The following is a 12,094-nucleotide window of genomic DNA, read 5'->3' on the forward strand; positions in this document are numbered from 1 at the left end:
CGAGCTTATGGCTGGTCTAATTATTGTTTATGAAGTTATTGGTATATATTGATACAGTTGAATTTTGGATTAAGTTAATCTTTAATAAAGCCGGGCGTGGCCTAATTTATTCCACCAAAAATATTTGTGTCCACGTGTTTTATTATTATTTATAGAGTTGGAGATGTGTAAGTAATCTTATGGTACATTCATATGATTTATAATCCTATGGAAATAGAAGAATTAGGCAGGTTTGAACCCAACTGAGAACTTTACTGTAACCAGGATACACATGCAGGTTGGATATGTTGAATCCCAGTAACAGGCTGTACATGTAGTTATGTCTCAGGCTATCGTAGGTAGTTGTGTACTCACTGATATTCAGCTCTTTGCCTTTCTTCAGTCTCAGTAGAGGTAGTTCAAGTCTTTTTCTTCTACACACAAGTGATGCAACAGAAATCTTAACTGTCCTTAAAATAACGGTGAGGCTGCCGGAAGCTAATAAATCCTTCACGTAGATACAAAGGCGCCTAGAGCAATGGCTTTGTCCTTCCTTTGTCTTTTCCACAGTCAACTTAACAAAATCTACTTGACACTCCAGAAGAGTAGATGGTAGAATACAGACTTCACCTCTGCCTATTTTCCTGGCTTAAAAAACTGAGATATAAATTGGCTCCTCTGGGCCGTGGAGCCCAAGAGAGAGCTGAGAAGAGAGGGGACCTCTCCTTCCCCCTTGCTCCTCACTCCATCTCCTTCTTCAACTCCCACACTCTGAACACTCACTAAACTAGGCCTGAACTGTGCTATATATACTGCGGTGCTATCCCCATCTAGTGGTGGAATGTATGTAGTGGGCCTGACAGCCTGGTAACAGGAATTTCACATAAGAATGAAATACAGCATGATACAACATATGACATAATAAGCTTTTGCAGTGCCCACGTACACTAGTGGGACGCTGCATATACATTTCTTAAGGTGGGTTCTGGCCAAGCTTACATGTTCTTATAATGTCAGGACATATCTGAACGAGTAATTCACCTTAATAGTGTTACAATGAATAACCCACGTCTGCCCTGTGGTAGTGAATCAGCAGGCAACCATTACCAGTTGTCCTATGACAATGGCTTTAAACTGTGTCCTGCAGTCACAATTTCCTCCTCATACATATAGATCTATATGGGTATCCCCGATTATTTGGTGCCCCGGGCACAGGCAGCATGCCTTAGGTAATAAGGTTGAGCCTCGACTTAGTTTACAGAGTGATGTCTATGGTGAAGATCCCAGCCCCTGTTTTTAACTGGAGTTTTATACGCGATTTGGAAGCTGCCATCTTGTAAGTATATAAATGTCTATTTTGCGCAATCTGTGTTGGTGGACCTTCACCATTCGTGCTACGGTTTTGTACTAGGACCATAACACAAAGGATCAGTATTTCCGGTGACCTGTTGTTACGGAAAAGGAAGCAAGATATGGTGTGAATTAAGGTGTGGATTCCATCTCAGGCGTCAACCAGAACTGAGAACACTTATCTTACATCAGATATTTCGGTTGTTCCAGAGATCCGGTATTATTAGTTATCCCGACGCCCAGTCAGTGGTATCTGTGGTTATTGGTGGTCGTAGGTTCCCATTTTCAGGAGCTCTGAAAAATGAAAGGTGGAATCTGATTGGTTGCTATGAGCAACTAAACCAGTTTTCCTTTACACCAGTTTTGATAAATCGACCCCACTGTGTGAAAATACCTTTACGTTCAACACTTTTACATTTAGGTTCTGGGTAGCAGAATTTTTGTGTGGATTCCAGCGCCTGTGCCAAGAAAGGACGCGTCTGTTCGCTGTTTGGCTCCATTCAATGGGGATAAACTTATGAGCAGGAAAAGTGGCAGTAGACCCGGGGTTTCGGCTGCAAACCGCACACTGGATTTCGCCATCCACAGTGTGAACAGCGCCTTATACAGTTTAGGGCTCATGCACATGACCATATTTTCTTTCCGTGCCCGTTCCGTTTTTTTTTCCAGCCCGTATGCGAAACCATTTACTTCAATGGGCAAAAAAAAAATACGGAAATGACTCTGTGTGCATTCCGTTTCCATAGGTACGCAAGTCCGTTCCGCAAAAAAATAGAACATGTCCTATTCTTGTCCATTGTGAGGACAAGGACAGGCATTTTTACAATGGATCCGCAAAACAAATGCATGCAATACGGATGTCATCCGTAAAAAAAAAAATTGCGGACCCCAAAATACATATGGATACGATCGTATGCTTGAAACCGGACTGCCAGGCAATACTTCTCCAGGCAGGAGAGGCGTTTTTGCAAAACAGGACCCTGCCATTTGCTATGTCATTGTAACTTGTGACGTCTCAGGTTTCAGTCAGCTTTCCCTAACGCTTGAACTACATTCTCATAAAACTATGCGGATTTATTTGGTGCTTGTTCCAATAAAAAAAAAAAAAAAAAAGACCCTTTACACCCAGACAGTCCCAGTGTCAGAGCCAGCAAGCTCTGCTGTTGCTATAGTAACCAGGGAGCTCGGCGGATGAAGCAGTGACGTCACCACATCCCGCGTTCTGGCGCGCCTGGAACGTCAGCCACGCATCGCTGTGGTCCCGGCTTCAGTGGTGTCGTCATCAAGCAGCGCCTTACGGGAGCACTGCGAGGCCGCGGGACGCTGAGGAGGAGGAGGTGAGGCGCGAGGGCTGCATGTGTTGAGACATGAGCAGAGCCCTAGGGGCGATGGGGGAAACCGCCAGTCACGGTCCTGAGGCGCCGGCCTGCTCGTCTGACAGGAAGTGTGTGAGGAGAAGCCGGCCGGTGCCTTTGTTAGGAGCAGTGGGAGGTGGGATTCGGCTCCGCCGCCCCCGCTCCCACCGAAGCTGATGTGGTGGGGGGCTCTGACTGATCCTATTGTCAGAAACCGCTACTTCTGTGAATAAAGTGACGTCATGAGACCGGCCATAATGATTCCTTCCTGTGTGGGTCCTAGGTGTGCTTTCTGCTCTTGTGTATTCGCACTGCCTGTGGTGGTGACAGCAGGGCAGGAGGATCTCACACCTCAGGGGGTATTGTCACCTGAGACAGTAGACGTCCTGCCTCTGGCACCCACACCTGTCTCAGGAACGGGGCCCGCAAAGCGAAGGTGCGCGGCGTGCTCTCCATTCACTTCTATGAAGGCCATAGTGGTGAATGGGGAGGTGGCCGTGCGCGAGCGCTGCGCTCTCTATTCACTCCTATGGGAGTTAGTCTTTCACCTAAAATCACCATTATAGAACACTAACATCAGGATCCCCGTATTAGAACGCTACCTTCCATATTGCTGTCCATCGACTTTCTCAGAAAAACACTTTTATTCAATGTTAATTAGCTTCTGAAGGTGCCCAGGGGCGGCGTTCATGCGGCCGGTGCCCAGGCCCCTCGTCGCTTTTCGTACGAAACCCCTTCCCTTTCACCCCTTGGCCTGCCCTAGGTTCTTCTGATTACGTCCTCCTCTTAATGAGAAATACAGCGCCAGCGCCGTTGAACAGATTTGCCGCGCCTGCGCACTTCATTCTCTATTATGGACAGATGCGCATATGCCGGCCCGTACATCCCGATCTAGCCGGCCTTGTGCCTCTGCCCATAATGGGGAATGAAGTGCGCAGGCGCGGCAAATATGTTGAACGGCGCTGGCTCTGTGTTTCTCACTATGAGGAGGACGTAATCAGAAGAACCTAGGGTGGGCCGGAGGGGTGAAAGGGAAGGGATTTCGTATGAAAAGCTACAAGGGGCCTAGGCACCGGCCGCAGGAACGCCGCCCCCGGGCACCTTCAGAAGCTAATTAACATTGAATAAAAGTGTTTTTCTGAGAAAATCGTCGATGGACAGCAATATGGAAGGTAGCGTTCTAATACGGGGATCCTGATGTTAGTGTTCTATAATGGTGATTTTAGGTGAAAGACTCCCTGTAGGCCTCATGCACACGGCCGTTGTTCTGGTCCACATCCGAGCCGCAGTTTTTACAGTTTGGGTGCGGACCCATTCACTTGAATGGGGCCGCAAAAGATGCGGACAGCACTCAGTGTGCTTTCCGCATCCGTTGCTCTGTTACGTAGCCCCGCAAAAAAAATATAACATGTCCTAATCTTGTCCGTTTTGCGGACAAGAACAGGCATTTCTACAATGGGCCACCTGTTCCATTCCGCAAATTGCGGAAGGCACACGGGCGGCTTCCGTGTTTTGTTGATCCGCAATTCGCGGACCGCAAAAAACGGAACAGTCATGTGCATGAAACTCCCATAGGAGTAAATGGAGAGCTCGTGCACGGCCACCTCCCCATTCACCTCTATGGGAGTTCTGGAAATAGCTGAGCCTTCATAGAAGTGAATGGAGGGTGGCCCCTGTTTAACTCTCGTCCACCGTGGTGACCCCTTACTGGAGATAGGTACGGGCGTTGGTGGCCTATCCTAGTGATAGATCACCAGTGTCTCACCCCCTTTAGTGGTTGCCTGAGAATCAGACTACTCTCCCCATTGGCCTCAGTTGAGGCGCCTGTGTTTTCTTTAAGAAAAGATTAGGGTGGAGCTTTTCTACGTCTTTTGCTATCGATTTCAAAGGGTTAAGGCTTCATGCACACGGCCGTTTTGCGGTCCCCAATGCACGGGCAACATCCGTGCAGTGGGCTGGACCCATTCAACTTGAATAAGTACGTGGTCTGTCCGCGCTGCAAAAAAAATATAACATGCCATATTTATTTGCGATGCAGAACAATGGAAAGAAACACCACGGAAGCACTCCGCAGTGCTTCCGGTGTTCCGTTCCGCATCTCCGGAATTGTGGACCCATTCAAGTGAAAGGGTCCGCATCCGTGATGTGTGGTGCACACGGCTGGTGGTCGTGGATTGCCGACCCGCCGTTTGGGGGCCGCAATACGGCCATGGCCGCCAAACGGCCGTGTGCATGAGGCCTAAATCAGTAGCAACTCTGAGACTGGACCTTAGTGTGTGTGCGCCCCCGACGCGAGGGATTTTTGTGTGGAGAATCCACAGTGTAATACAGTAAAAGCTGAGGTAGAGATTTCCCAAATCTAATGTATGCTGTGGGTATTTTGTACACAATGTAATTGACTGGTGGTGCATCCCGACATATGCTGTTCGTGTATGGTGCAGTGGGCAAGGAGTTCCTACAAAGCACCATACATGTACGGCACAGAAGCTGTAACTGCCAGCGTCGGAGATTACTCTGATGCCGGATGTTTACATGGGGAGGGGGCTCCCTCACCACATCTGTTAACCGTGATGCGATCATGGGGTGCCAGTGGTTTCTATGGCAGCCAGGAGCCTTGCCACAGCTTATAACTGACATGCATAATGTGTTAGAATTAAAGGGGTTATCCAACCCCTATAATGCCCCCCAAAAAGCCCAGGCCCCTCATACTGGTCATACTTACCCCCTACCAGAGGTCGCAATAACGCCTGTACAAGCGTCATAGATGCCTGTTCAGGCCATTTTACTCCCTGTAAAAAGTCTAAGGCGTACCGATACACCTTAGACTTTTCCCTGCCATTCATCAGCGCAGTGAGCGCTGTGAACGGCAATGGCAGCGCACCGATGCTGCTGCTTGAAACAACCAATAACAAAGCTCCTTACAGTAAGGAGCTTAGTGATTGGTCAGTTTGAGCAGGCTGCCGGAGCTTATGCCACACCGCTCTGAAGTAAGGAAGCAGGCGAACGATCCTCACTGGCGGGGTAAGTGGCCTTGCTGTGTAGTGAAATTTAGTGGGGGTCCCGGATCTGAGCGCCTGGTTTTTCCCTATAGTGATGAGTCTGCAGCGCTCAGCTGAGCGCCGTCTCTCCTCCCTGCTGAGTGCGGTACTGAAGACGGCCTCAATAGAAGGTCTAGGGGACCGTCTTCACTACCGCGCTCAGCAGTGAGGAAAAGTGGCTGAGCACTTCAGACTCCTGCTTATAGAAGTCAGCGAGGGTCTCAGCGCTGGACACGCCAACAGGAGACCAGCAGCAAGTAACACCAACCTCAGACGCCAGCTGCAAGACACCGAGGACACGGGAGGGAGACCCTCAGGGCAGGTCATAAAAATAAAGGAGAAGCAGCTTATAGGTGCAGCAGACTGTGATGTGCCTGTGTACCCGTTGTGGGGCCCAGCACATGCCTCCTGGCTGATACACAGATGTCACAGCATGACTGACTTACAGATACCCCTACTCTCATTGCCAATGCAAGTCCTGGAGATAACAGGGGAGAAGAGAGGAGGCTGCAAGCACCATGGAACAGGAGGCTGCATGAGCGTTAGTGTCGGGTTCACACACAGACAGTAGTGGCCAAGGAAAAACATCACTGTCTACTATATACCGTACACTATTAAACAATGTGCACTATAGTCCATGACACTATCACACTATATACCGTATCCTGTATCACTATGTACACTATAACAGTATATACAGTACACAATCACACTACATCCCACTATGTGCACTACAGTACATTATCACACTGTGCTACCCTAAGCCTACCACCCTGACCCTGCAGAGCCCTGTGCTACCTTAAGCCTACATAGCCTCATACTGTGCCAACCTGACCCTGCAGAGCTCTGTGCCACCCTAAGACTACATAGCCTCATACTGTGCAAACCTGACCCTGCAGAGCTCTCTGTGCCACCCTAAGCCTACATAGCCTCATACTGTGCTAACCTGACCCTGCAGAGCTCTGTGCCACCCTAAGACTACGTAGCATCCAATCTGAGACCACTATTAACTGCCTGAATAAGGTACGTTAAAAACAACTTTATTGTGTTCTCCACCAAATCTGGCGATCAGGCTAGTAGTGTGAACTGGTGTATAAAGGGTATTTATAAATACTTCCTCCTCAACTCACACCAGAGTGAGTTGAGGAGGAAGTATTTATAAATACCCTTTATACACCAGTTCACACTACTAGCCTGATCTCCTTCTCCCTGACAGCAGCGCTGTCCAATCACAGCACAGAGCTCAGAGCCAGGGAGAAAAAAAACCTCCCTCGCTCTGAGCTCTGATTGGACAGCTCTGCTGTCAGGGAGAAGGAGAGACACTGGCGTCTCCTCCTACTTGCACCGAATGTTGAGAAATTACTGGGGGCCACAGCGGGTGAACGGAGCGGCGCCCAGGAATAATAGTAAGTGCACTTAGATCCCTGGGTGCCGCTCTATGCAGCCTGCTACTAAGTTCATATTCTTTGGACCTATGAAAGGTCCTCTCTAACTCCTTTATACAATTGTCTGCAGCGGTATCACAGACCCGGCACCCGGCCTCAATAACAGGGCATGCGATCTGTGGCACCTGAGGGGTTAATTGCCGCGTATCGCATGCCCTGTTATTGAGGCCGGGTGCCGGGTCTGTGATACCGCTGCCTATACTTATGTTTTACATTCATTGGTGGCGCAGTGGCGACAGCTCCTCCCCTGCTATTTCCCCATTGGTGGTAGTGGCGGCCGCGTCACAGTGGAGAGGGAGGGACTCCTTCCTTCTCCACTGTGCTACTGAAGAGAACTTAGGCTGCGCAGGAGCGCGGCGGTACAGTCGCAAATGGCGACAAGACTAAAAAGTCTTGTCGCCATCTGCAAATTTTAAGTCGCATTGGCGACCATTTTGGTCGCCATCTGGAGCCCTGCCCTTAATGTTATGTAGGCCTTCGTATTAACTATTTGAATTACTGTGACTTTCGTACTCCTCATCGGCTAAAAATACTCCTCAAAAATGGTAAGAGGAGTATTTTTACTCTTCCAGAAAAAATGTAGCGCGACCTCTGCCCCCTACATAACATTAAGGGGTTGCTATTTAATGCAATGCAATGGGAAACCATTACTAGTCTTCTCTAAAACTGTCTTTAATGCAGAAATAGCAAATTTAGACCACTTAGAATGTATCTGCCATTATATACTAAACATAAGACCAGTGCCACCACAACAGTGCCACCTTGCCTGTATAGATGTGAACAGTAGACTCCTTATCACAGTCATTCCTCCAACACCGAAAGCTGGAGACCCCGTTACACTCAGCGGGAATGCAGTTCAGGTGCAGATCCATTTTGCAACTGGATACGAAGGTCTGAGCACCAGCACCGCGCACATGACAGCCCCTGCCTCCTCAGCACTCTCAGATTGGATGCTATGTAGGTTAAGGGTGGCACAGAGGTGCTATGTAGGCTTAGGGTAGCACAGAGGAGGCTGCAGGGTAATGGTGGCACAGTATGGTGCTATGTAGGCTTAGGGTAGCACAGAGGAGGCTGCAGGGGCAGGGTGGCACAGTATGGTGCCATGTAGGCTTAGGGTAGCACAGAGGAGGCTGCAGGGGCAGGGTGGCACAGTGTGATGCTGTGTAGACGTAGGGTAGCACAGAGGAGGCTGCAGGGTCAGGGTGGCATAGTGTGATGCTGTGTAGACGTAGGGTAGCACAGAGGAGGCTGCAGGGTCAGGGTGGCAGAGTGTGGTGCTGTGTAGATGTTGGGTAGCACAGAGGGCACTGCAGATCAGAGTGGCACAGTGTGATGCTATGTAGGCTTAGGGTGGCACAGTATGCTGCTATGTAGGCTTAGGGCAGGACAGAGGGCACTGCAGATCAGGGTGGCACAGAGGGCTCTGCAGGGTCAGGGTGGTAGTCTTAGGGTAGCACAGAGTGCTCTGCAGGGTCAGGGTGACACAGTAATGCTATTTAGGTTTAGGGTGGCACAGTATATGGGTTTACGGGGCATTGCATCTGTAGGGTCAATACGCAGGGAGGATGGGCTGTTGGCTGTGGGTCTGACATAGCCTGGGCCACTCCCTATACACCAAGTCTAATGTCCTGAGATGTCCAAGACACTTACAGTGTAACGGACGGGGTAGAGAGCCCACAGAACATGGCGACCAGTCTGAGGCTCCAACCCGTGATTTCCAAGCCTGGTCAGCTGGAAGCGGGGCATATCAACAGCAAAACGGGTTAGCAGCCGCCCCCTGGTGCTATAAGGGACAGCGACATCAGTGATAAATAACCGGTCTTTAGAAGATGGAGCAGCGAGGACCGAAATCAACCAATCAGCAGCCTCCTTAGTCCTTATCAATAACAAAGCTCCTTAGCGCTGTTTCACACGAGCGGATGCTGTGTGTGACATCCGCTGCGTGAATGAGAGCCAAGACCTGCTGCAGACAGAAGAAGCATGGAGCCACCAATGATTTTAATACTGGGGTGGGTGTGTCGGCGCAGAATTACATAGCCAGCACCCTGCCTCTGACACCTGAGGGGTTATAACTGCCGCTGATCACAGCTTCCTGTCATATAGGCACCGCCTCCTGTAATTGTATTAGACGTTAATTATCATTGGCGGCGCAGTGCGCCCGCCCCTCCTCCTCCCGTCTCTTCTCATTGGCAGCGTGACACAGGGGAGGGGAGAGTGACTCCTTCTTCCCTGTGCTGCTGAGGGAACATGGCGCGCTGACAGCAGCATTATCGGTGTTATCGGCAAAGTTAGACACCGATAACTTTGAAAATCATGAATATCGGCTGATAATTTTGGTAACTCCGAATCGGTCGATCCTTAGTTTCGGGCACTAGAACTGTTGTGCCCATGCCGTTCACAGCGCAGTGCACTCAACAAGGTCAGGGAAAGTCTGTGCCATAGGCATTATGCTTGTTTCAAAGCGTAAAATTGCCTGTACAGGCGTCTATGACCTATGTGACGGTGCGTCACTATTGTTGCTACTTTTTGGTAGAAGGTGGCTTCCTGTGGCCCGAGTACTTTCCTATATCCACCATCTGAATGAAACCTGAGTGAGGAATTTTCTGTTCCGTAGAGCAGCATGGTCCAATTGAAAAAAAGGCCTCTATGACCTATTGCAACCTCTGATAGTATCAATACATCGGCACGAGTATTGTACTCACTTATCAAATAATGTCATTTATCCTCCATTTGATGCTGCAGTTTATCATAGAGCGCAGTCTCTTAGATAAAACAATGGAGATGAGGACAGTCTGTTACTCTGCCGCTCATGCTTTCTACCGTCCTGGTGTCTTAGTTACTTCTGGGCATGCCCGGGTCATGCGTAATGTTGGTAGAGGCGCAGTGCCGCCTTATGGCCACATTCACACGACAGTGGGTCTGCTGTGCCAGTGTTGCACATGAACGAGTTTTCAGTCTGGATGCGATGTGTAGTGAACCCATTTGTTTCCATGGGTCTGTGCCAGGGTGGATTTGATTTAAATCACTAGTCAGTAAGGCTTGATTTAAATCATAGTTTTCTACATAAAGACTAATTCTTGCTGGTATAACTTATAATATGCAAGTAGATGGAGATTTTTAGAATAACAACTTTTCATATTAGTTTGATTAGGTTGATTCTGTATTCATAGGTTTGTAGACGTTAGGATTAAGGTCTTTTTCTCAACTCTGTTCATGTTATAACATTTTTGCTGTGAAGAAGAGGCATGTGATCTCTGCTGAGTCAAATTCAGTTTTCAGAACTGCAAAAGTAAACTAAGCATCTGTGATAATATTTTGTAGGCAGAGAAACTGCCCAATAATCTTACAAAAACCTCTGGAAGAGAATGACATTGTGAATGGATTAATGGAATTTATTTACCAAAAAAATTACACATTAGGACTCTTTCACACTTGCGTTGTCCGGATCCGTAGTGCACTCCATTTGCTGGAGGTGCCCGCCGGATCCGTAACAACGCAAGTGAACTGAAAGTATTTGAAGACTGATCCGTCTTCAAAATGCGTTCAGTGTTACTATGGCACCCAGGACGTTATTAAAGTCCTGGCTGCCATAGTAGTATTGGGGAGCGGGGGAGCAGTATACTTACAGTCCGTGCGGCTCCCGGGGCGCTCCAGAATGACGTCAGAGCGCCCCATGCGTATGGATGACGTGATCCATGCGCGTGGGGCGCCCTGACGTCACTGAAGCGCCCCGGGAGCCGCACGGACGGTAAGTATACTGCTCCCCACTACACTTTACCATGGCAAACAGGACTTTAGCGTCCTGGAAGCCATGGTAACCATTCAGAAAAAGCTAAACGTCGGATCCGGTAATGCGCCGAAACGACGTTTAGCTTAAGGCCGGATCCGGATTAATGCCTTTCAATGGCAAGTGTTCAGGATTTTTGGCCGGAGCAAAAAGCGCAGCATGCTGCAATATTTTCTCCGGCCAAAAAAACGTTCCGTTCCGGAACTGAAGGCATCCTGAACGGATTTCTCTCCATTCAGAATGCATTAGGATAAAACTGATCAGGATTCTTCCGGCATAGAGCCCCGACGACGAAACTCTATGCCGGAAGAAAAGAACGCAGGTGTGAAAGAGCCCTTAGAAACATAGAATGTGTCGGCAGATAAGAACCATTCGGCCCATCCAGTCTGCCCAATATACTGAATACTATGGATAGCCCCCGGCCCTATCTTATATGAAGGAAAGCCTTATGCCTATCCCATGCATGCTTAAACTCCTCCACTGTATTTGCAGCTACCACTTCTGCAGGAAGGCTATTCCATGGATCCACTACTCTCTCAGTAAAGTAATACTTCCTGATATTACTTTTAAACCTTTGCCCCTCTAATTTAAAACTATGTCCTCTTGTAGCAGTCTTTCTCCTTTTAAATATTCTCTCCTCTTTTACCTTGTTGATTCCCTTTATGTATTTAAAAGTTTCTATCATATCCCCTCTGTCTCGTCTTTCTTCCAAGCTATACATGTTAAGGTCCTTTAGGCTGCGTTCACACTTGAGCGGTTTACAGCGCGTTCAAACGCGCTGTAAAACGCTCAACACATGAAAACCAATGCTTCCCTATGGCCCTGGTTCTCACTTGAGCGTTTTACAGCGCGTTTGAACGCGCTGAAAAACGCCCTACGCTCAAACAAGTTCTTGAGCTTCTTTGGGGCGTTTTCACGCGCGTTTGTGGCCATAGGACACTGCAGTCAATCACACAAACGCGCGTCAAACGCGCGTTTACTATTGCAAAAAACGTGCGACAAAAACGCGCATATAAAATGCGCTCAAGTGTGAACCCAGCCTTAATCTTTCCTGGTAAGTTTTATCCTGCAATCCATGTACCAGTTTAGTAGCTCTTCTCTGAACTCTCTCCAAAGTATCAATATCCTTCTGGAGATATG

The 12,094-nt window shown here is 48.6% G+C and overlaps 1 protein-coding gene across 2 annotated transcripts in view; it reads left to right on the forward strand.

The window, feature by feature from the left end:
• Positions 1 to 2,558: 2,558 nt before the first annotated feature.
• SMARCAD1 (SWI/SNF-related, matrix-associated actin-dependent regulator of chromatin, subfamily a, containing DEAD/H box 1) overlaps positions 2,559 to 12,094 on the forward strand; it is a 100,839-nt gene continuing 91,303 nt past the window's right edge. For both annotated transcript variants that reach the window (XM_040418162.1, XM_040418163.1), the window contains exon 1: positions 2,559 to 2,666. The gene's annotated coding sequence lies outside the window, so the exon portion shown is untranslated. The remainder of the gene's footprint in view (positions 2,667 to 12,094) is intronic.

The sequence above is a fragment of the Bufo bufo genome, chromosome 2, assembly GCF_905171765.1.
Source record: "Bufo bufo chromosome 2, aBufBuf1.1, whole genome shotgun sequence".
Taxonomy (NCBI): domain Eukaryota; kingdom Metazoa; phylum Chordata; class Amphibia; order Anura; family Bufonidae; genus Bufo; species Bufo bufo.